General features: G+C 40.0%; 1 non-coding gene across 1 annotated transcript; it reads right to left on the bottom strand.

Moving 5' to 3' along the window:
- Window positions 1-3,597: 3,597 nt before the first annotated feature.
- Window positions 3,598-3,709, bottom strand: LOC127050406 (U6 spliceosomal RNA). The gene has a single exon (XR_007774218.1). It is a non-coding gene; the product is annotated as a U6 spliceosomal RNA (small nuclear RNA).
- Window positions 3,710-9,190: the final 5,481 nt, after the last annotated feature.

Below are 9,190 nucleotides of genomic sequence, written 5' to 3'. Positions count from 1 at the left end.
CTTGCACCTATGTAAAGTAGGTGTAAACTGCTACTCTTCCAGTAGCATTTTACACCCACTCTGTGCTTGTTTTGTTTTGTTACACCAGTGTTGCATGCAAGGTGCTGGAAAATAAAGTCCGTGATGCCTGGCACTTCATCTGGTAAAGCATCAGAGTGACTTTTGTATAGTAAGTCAAACATGGCAAACTGACTCAGATCCTGACATCTTTGCATTGGTGTAAAACTGGGAGTAACTCTGCCGAAGCTAATGGAGGAAAATTAGATCAATGCCTGGTCCCCTTGCTTTCATAGAATATCAGGATTGGAAGAGACCTCAGGAGGTCGTCTAGTCCAACCCCCTGCTCAAAGCAGGACCAATTCCTTTAAAGCTTTAAAACTTTTCTATTCAAATACACCCTCCCCAAAAAAAGAGAGCTCCACTGCAGTGTTGCTGATTCTCCTCTTTCTAAAGACCCAATGCTATTGTAGGCTCTCGTTTTATCTTGACCACATGGAGGCTTCCTAACTTTTATGAAGCTGTCGTGTTCTTTGTACTGGTCTGAACTTTTGATATCATGACTGGCTGCCATTACAGATAAAGAATTGTGCAGCACTAGCACATTGCTTTCTTTATAGTCAAGGAATTGCTTTATGGGCAACATACACCACTGACTTAGCTGAAGAGGAGAATTTTATACAGATGAATAATATATATTAATGCAGCTCATATTCAAAACATCTTGTTGTCAAGCATGAGTGAGAAGAAGGCTGTAATCTCTACTATAACAGGAACACTGATCTCCAGAATTAGATGGAATTCCAAGTCAAAATCTAGATCCAGAATTTGGGGTTGGGAACATAATTTAAGTCCATCTCTGTATTAACAGAATTGCCTAAAAATGACATGTAGCACGTTATGGAGTAGGCAATTTGAGCGAACCGAATACTTGTGTTAATTTGGGAAAGGAGCAAGGACAGAAATAGCTGGGCTACTTAGATCACTGACTTAACTTTCCTTAAGTGAATCTATGTTTTTTTTGTTTTTTTTTTAACACTGGAAAGAGTGGCTTAATTATTTGAATAATGTTGTATAAAATCTCCAAATGCTTCACCAATTCTATCTTGACACTTGCTCATCTGTATTAGGCTGTATTATCTGTCCTATTAAAACTTAAGGAGGGGCCCAGTGAAAGCATGTGCCAGGGAACATGGGCAGGAGGCAGTGTCCAGAGCTACCTACCCTATTATGATGAAACCTCACAAATCGGGATCCTGAGGCCCACTTCTGCAGATATTCCTGGCAGAAGGAATGCTTTAGCCACTTTTTCCTGAGAATGTTTAGTATTTAGACATGCATTGTTATAAACAAATCTATAAATATAAAATCCTAACCAATACTGACTTCACAACAACTTAAACATTCATGTGTCAGAACGACTGCATATGATTGTGGTTTGTCCTTTGCATGAGGCCATGATTCCAAAAATCATCACTCCTTTAAAATTTAGTTTCTACAAGAACAAAATTGAAGCCAATAAATACCTCCAATGACAGACCAGTCAAACAGCAAAACTCCAGTAGATGGCAGCATTGTACTCTGTATCTTGTATTTGGTAAATCTGTTGCAGTGGCTAGTTCCTCTTAACTTTTTGTTTGTTACCCTCCCTATGGTGATAGCAGGCTGATGAGAAGTAAACCAGAAAACGAGCTTTTAAGACCTGTATATCAAATATTTTAGACGACTATATTGTTCCAGACTTGTGGCTTTCCTATGGAAAATACCACTTCTCTAAATATGAAAATATTACACTAAAAACTGGGTCTAAAACTAACTTCCAGGATTTGTTTAACTCTGAGCAATTCCTTGGCTGCAGAGAGGAAGGCTGTCTGCTGATAGAAATATTCATCTTAATACTTCTTTAAGAGATTTCTGATAATGCAGGTCTTCAAAATAAAATGGTGTGTGTCGAGCTCTAAGTTACCTCCCACATGTTGTGTCCTCTGCAACATTCTCTCCAACTTTCCAAGCACTCTTGGAGAGTGAGATCATGGGCTGCTTTGTTTAAGATCAAAGGGAGCCATGTGCCCAAATACAATCTACAGTAGGGACACTAACTCCTTGCTCAGTGTTTCAGTTAGGGTGACCAGACAGCAAGTGCAAAAAATTGGGATGGGGGTGGAAGGTAATAGGAGTCTATATAAGAAAAAGACCCCAAAATAAGGGACATCTGGTCACCCTAGTATCAGTACAATGATTATAGAAAGTACCTCCATGTATTTAGACAAATTATATAATGCATTTTTCAAACGGAGGTGCTACATGTATGCAGAGTAATATCAGAGACCTGTTCAGGGGATTGGTAATGGATTACAGCTCTCTCACTTCCAAATTGCTGGCTTAAATCTAGCTGTATGAGTTGTGTGGTGACAGCTTTCAGTTATGACTGACTTCAGTGGCCTATGAAATGAGTTGCTAGCGTCAGATCAGTTGTTACTGGCTAGGTGCCTACAAGCCCCACCAGAACTGGCAGAAAGCTCTCAGCAGAGACCAGATTTGCTCATAAAAGTACTTTCAGACTTAAATGGCTTTTAGTTTACATTAAGAAAATACAAGTAAAATCAGCATATCTCCTTTGTAATAGTCTGTCCTGAACAAGGTAGCTTTAAATCTTTAGACATTTAAAAACACAGTGCATACTGACAGGTCTAGCTACATACCAAGGACTGAGTGGGTGCACAACAGCCATATTTAGCAGTAACATAAGCAATGTTCTGATTTGATGGTGTTACAGGCACACAGCAGTAACACATGACTACAGCAGGGGGCAGGGCAAGAGTGAATCAGGCCAAATGTCTTCTTAAATAGACTCTCAAAAGCAATGTGAAAATAGAGCCTGATTCTCCCTGCTTAGTATTGTAAATCAGAGGTTTACAGAAGTCAACAGAATTACACTGGTTTAAAATGGGCATAACTTGAACAGAAAACTTCCTAACAGCGGAATCTTGCAGTGCAAGCTCTTTTAAGAAGTGTGCTTAGGTAGGACTCCTCCTTTCCTTCCCCCCTCACCTCCCAGCTCAATTCTTTGGGGGGGAGGATGGGGGAGAGAGGGGAAGTGCAACCCTGTAAATAAAATCAAGCTCTGGGTACCATTTGGGTTACACTTTGGGCGAGATCCTGCTCTTGGTTACCAGCTAGAGTAGCTGCATTAAAATCAGCGTGATTCTGGCTTTGGCCACAGAGCTATCTTTTAAACATAATGCCAACTCATTCCTCTTTAAATGAGGGGAATCAATTTATGCAGCTATGTTAAGTCAGGTGGTGATCACATCAATGCTCATGAGTTCAGCAGGGATGGGCCTGGTCTCCCCTTGAATGGGAGACCTCACACCAAAAAAATCAGGTGGCCTAGAAAAGGGTGGTTGAATTACCAATTCTCTGAAGGTGTTAAGTCATATGAGATGTGGAACTGAAATCACCTGTGGTCACTTAACAAAATCACATGGCACTCTTGTTCAGAGTGTTATTTTGGTATCATGGTAGAACTGTATGGTGGATAATTATATTCTGCCTACCTGAAATTCCTGCAGCTGGAACTGAATAAATACTAGACTGCACTCTTCCTTTCCTAGGTTCATGAATTTGCATGTCATCCTTGCGCAGGGGCCATGGTAATCTTCTCTGTATCATTCCGATTTTAGTATATGTGCTAGTTACTTTCTTGGAGAACTAAACACAGAAATCACTATAGAGCAACTTTCTATAGCACTTGAGGATGATGTAAGTTAATGCAAAGGATTGTTGCAGAAAGTACCAAGTTGTGCTGGTCTCTTATTCTCTTCATGAGCAAGAGAACTGGATGCACTGCCATGCAGAATGACACACACTGCGAACTCTTATAACCTACCTTTTCTTCTCTTAGCCACGTCTTAAACCAAATCCTAGTCCCAGCGCACAGTTTTAACAGCCAGGAGGGAAGGTATCCTTCCCCCTCATGCCACATAGCAATAGCAGAGTAATTTTGCATCCCTTGATGCTACCATCTGGGGGGATACAGTAGACACTATTCCTCTTGCATGCTGTCCTTCCAAGGTGGAATATGACCAGTGACTCTCAGTCACCATACCGTATGGCCTTCGCTCTTTTTCCCAAAGCTCTAATCAGTACTCAGATTTACTGACTTCCTGTAGATCTGTGCTGCTTGGTTTGCAAGGTCCTGGATCTCCTGCATGGAGGCATGCCATCCTTCCCCTTTGCAGTGATACCAAAACTTCTCCACTGTGAGCAGAGCTCTTTGCACCAAAGTGAGGGAAAAGACCACTTGTTATAAGAGGCACACTCATCGTTCCTGTTTTGTGTAGCAAAACTCACCTACCAATATCTAAGGTATAGCTTACACCACCTGCATCAGGTTTCTCAAGACTTCACAGGCAGGTGGACTAATTCTGCATTTGGATCAGTTTTCGGTAGCTGTTTATCTTGTCCACATGGGTAACGTTTTCCTTGAATATATCGCTAGTTCCAAGAGTGATGGATTCTATGAAAGTTGCTCATGATTAAGGTTAAGATAATTCATTATTTTTAGTAAGTCACGAGCAATAAACACAAATTCGCATTACCATGTGACCTGTCTGAATGGTTGGGAGGAGGTGGGCACTCGGGAAGACAACTGTAGCCCAAGTCTTGGGATGAAATCCCTAGCTGTGCTGCAGAGGGGAATGGGGTGCAGCAGCTGACAAGGAAAATGTCACGGAGGTCTCTGAAAGTCACAATCCATGACTGGCATGATATGATCTTATCCCTACTCACAATGCTTGTATTTATCATCCCCTCTTCCCCCCCAACAAAAAATAAAAAATCATTTTTCCAAAAATCTGTTTCTGCATTCAGACTTTCTAGCTCAGCTGCTTTCTTATATGTAGGCTATCCCTTCTCCATGAGCCAATTTTTTGTGGGCAGAATGTCTATTTTAAATTCATTTCTGTAACTGGCGCTTGTTTCAGATTCCAGAGAAGAATGTCTGCAAAGAAGGAAAATTTTACATCCAAAAAGTCACTGCCTAATACCAGAGCTGCTAGAATGTGGATTTTTAGTGTGAGCATTTAATGAAATTGTATTTAATGTTGTGACTACAATGGGATTATACAGTCTTTGAATTTGGCCCAGTAACTTCTCATCTATATTCTGTACATAGGCAAAAGAGCCACTGAATTACTTATTTGGATAAGATCTTCAAAACTAAGGTCCTGTGTACTCTACATGGACGCTGTAGCTATGATCTTTCTCAAAAGATGTGGGATTTGCCCTGGAGTCTCTTGCCTAGTTTCCTTTTAATCTACTCCTCTGCAGTTGTACCATGTAGAGTGGTGCTGTTTGGAAATATGTATATTGAAAGATGGTATATAAATCTAAAACATCATGTACTTTGTTGCAGAGATAGTTATACATGCCGCAGGAATTCCATATGCAGAATGTGCAATAGAGTTAGCAACCATGGTTTTCTACCAATTTCAGCAGAGTTACTACAGACTTGCCCTGCAGATCTTTACCCAATAGACTTAAAATATTGACCAAAGGGGAGAACTTTTGCTGTTAGTTTTTGGTTTTGAATCTGTTATTACAGCCAAATAATATAAACCAAATTCTGGTCTTTCCAACTATCATCATTTGGTCTTAAGAAGTTCCTTTGCAGCCTGACAGACTCTGACACCAAAGCATGGTCAGATAGAGATCCATTTTTCTCTAAGCTTAAGCCTAGAAATCTGTTAACATGGCCTATTCTAAAGATCACTGTTAACCTAGTAGTCAGAAATAGTTTAGCTCACCAGATTGTGAGCTAACGTTCCTGCTCTTGCTGTTCTAAATCCAGAAGAACATCAGTGAACTCAATGGTGTTGGAGTCTGACCAAGGTCCTAGTGGGGAGCCAGCTGTGGTCACTCAGTTAGGTTGAATTGCAAAGAATGGGCAGACAGTCCCCAAAGCTGGTGGCTATTGCAATACTTAGATTCACCAATCCAGCACAAAACAGCTTCTTTACTACCTTACTGGTTACTCAGAACTCCAAACAACACAGTTCCCTTAAAGTGATCTAGTTCCCTTAAAGTGATCTAGACTCAGGCCCCCATCCAGGTACTCACATCAAGTATGATAAAAATTTCTGTAAATCTTCTTTCGTCATATAAAAGAAAAGATTCTATCGCTCCCAAAGGATCAGAAAAATTACCTCCCAGGTTATTGAATATTCCAGATCTTACCCAAATACATGCTACAGCCAATTCTTATTAACTAAACTAAAATTTATTAAACGAGAGTATGATTAAAAGATCAATATACATACAGACATGAGTTCAGTTCATTTAGGTGCAATTCAGAGCAGAGATGGTGAACCTTGTAGTTGCAAAGAGTTCGTTTAGAAATAGTTCATAGGTCCAATGTCCAAATATCATATTCAGGGCGTACCAGCATAACTGAGACTCAATCTTGCAACTCAAACTTCCCCTGATGAAGCCTAAGCAGAGCTGAGATGACAGAATCTGGACCCAAGGATCTTTTATACAATTTCATGTCTTTTGATAAGATGGAGTTCCTCAGGGAACAAAAGGTAATTAGGATGACTTTGAAGGAGGTCCATCACTGGTACTTAGCTATATTAATTAACATAAGGGCATCTGCTTGTTCCTCCACCATTCACAGTACACTTCAAAGAGATGAATACTGAGATATCCCGTGTTCACAATTCATTTAAATGATAGGATGTTCATTTGATCTCTGAATTATCAGAATACAGCACTGACAGGGACTGTTGATTACATTGTCGACCCTACTCATACATATGTAAATACACAAACATTATCTCTCCACATGTCTTTTGAGGGTTATTTATTTTGCAGGATGTTTACCCTTTCTAGCCATGTGAGACTGTTGTGGAAGGGCAAAATTAGAGCTCCTGGATACCTCTTAAGGATCTTTCAACACTGATATGAGCTGTGTTTACATTGAATTCTGTGTAATGGCAAATTATTGATGCATGCTTTGGCCCAAGTTAAAAACTTAGTTCATACTTTGTGAAACAGTTTAGTGATTCCAGAGTTTGATCTATGTGTTGACCTAACATAGCTATTAATGTTCTTCAGAGAGCACTCTTACTCTGGCATTCGGACATAAAGGCTGTGAGGTGTTGTACCTCAGTTTCCCTTTGTGCACAGTAGTTCAAGCTTGTAGTGTTTTTTTTTCTGCTGTGGAAAGTTTTAGAAATGTGTCTATGCATTAGCTGTGAAACCTGAACATTATTAGGCTTTTTAACAGCGTGTTCTTGTTGAACCAAACCACATAATCCATAAGGGTTTCTCTTAACATATTCAAGGGCTTTTTCAAAAGACCATGCACATTAAACAAGCTGGCCTAAAGAATGATTAGTCTAAACAAGACTTGGCATGACAAAAATAATTGTAAATGTACACTTGTGATAAAACTGTTATTGCTAATGATTGTAACATGTTGCTGATACCAAGAATTGTAAATATGTACAATGTCCCTTTTGAATCTTTGTAGCTTTTTCTTGACCTCAGTGTCTTACTTAACATAAGCTTTCAGTTTAACCACTTCCTTGGGATTTTGGTATTTTAGGGATAACCCGTGGCTTCCATTAGTATAAAACTTTTTTCCTCTTCCCTGTTCTGTAGAGTCAAAATCTGAGCTCTTTTGCTTAACTGAATCCATTGGCTGGCTGGGTGTGTCCTTGTTGCTAATAGCTACAGGCAAGTCTTTCTCCCACAGTCAGTCAGGTAACTTGCATCAACACAGACACAAGCCTGTTTACCAGTTTTCAGATCCTCAACCTTTACTAATTCCAAGGCTGGACTCTATCTTAAAGAGATACCATCTATTTTCACTAGCATATTAGACTCAAGGTTCTTTTATCCTTCCATTATCAACCTCTGCTTCCACATGGAATTAGAAGTCAAGTCTACTAAGACTACAAGTCATATCCAAAATATCTAGAGATGAGAGTTTGCCTGCTCTCCCCTGCATCCTTGTGGGTTCAGTTATAAGGAAGGCTGTTCTGTTCTGAAAAACCAATAACCCAGTCTTTCCTCAGCACCTGAGTCAGACTGTAAAAGAATCAACATGGAGACATTCATGTTCCAACAACATTGTTTCCCCAACAAGCTGGTTAAACTTATAGGGCTGTTTAAACTCCCTAACAATTTTTATTTCATCTGAAATCCTTTCAAAGCTATCCATATTGGGTCTTTCTGAAGCAAGGCTAGTGGATTTATACACATTTGAAAGCCTTTGATCATTAGGCAACAACACAGTTGGCTCAGAAGAGAGACTGTTTACGATCAACAGTGGCCCATTAAGAGTCAATAGAAACAATTCCTTTTCATAGACTTCACCAAAAAATTCCCTTCCTTCTGCAATATGCTGCACTGCAACAGATTCTACCCCACACCACAACAGATTCTTTCTGAACTTTATTTGTGTCCAGAACCAGCTTTGGCACAACAGACAAATCATCAAACTTCTTCTGCAAGTTTCATTTGCATCCAGAATCACCTCTGATCCATCAGGAAGACTTTTACACAATCCCCTTTCGGGTAAACTGCTAGACTTCATAGTCAAAAGATAAGAAACATTCTCTTCCTTGTTACATGCTGACAGTGTGGAAATTTGTAACATAGTCAAATCACCTTCATGCTTTCCTTGTGCAAGGAGAGCATGAAGACAAGGTTGTCATATCTTTACCCAGCAACACGCTAGCAACAGGCAAAGTAAAAGCACCAGAATCTTCTGGTCTCTGGGACCTAGTTATGACACTACCTGGATGCAACTTAGTTACAATGTCGTCATCCTTAGCAGACACAAATTTAGGACCACTTCCTTCTTGGGCTTTAGTTGTATCTAGAATCAACTCTTGGTCAACTAATACATTTTCAACCTTCGCAGGCTAACAGGCTTCTTCTGACAGGCTGCTTCTATCTGCTTTACAGACAGAAAAGAGCTGAAGAAACGTCTCCCTTTAACAGACATACAGCTTGGGATATCCTTTCCTTAATCCTTGGCTACTCCAGGACAACTACTTGGAGATTAGGGTAGCCCCCTTCACGGGCAAGTCATTACCCCTAACAGACATAGGAACATTTCCTTCACTGTCACAGTTCTCCACACTGGTACAGGTAAGGTATAGGGATACTCACATTACACTAA

Source organism: Gopherus flavomarginatus, chromosome 4 (assembly GCF_025201925.1).
Source record: "Gopherus flavomarginatus isolate rGopFla2 chromosome 4, rGopFla2.mat.asm, whole genome shotgun sequence".
Classification (NCBI taxonomy): Eukaryota; Metazoa; Chordata; order Testudines; family Testudinidae; genus Gopherus; species Gopherus flavomarginatus.
The sequence above is the reverse complement of the archived record's forward strand: the minus strand, read 5'-3'. Positions and strand labels throughout refer to the sequence as shown.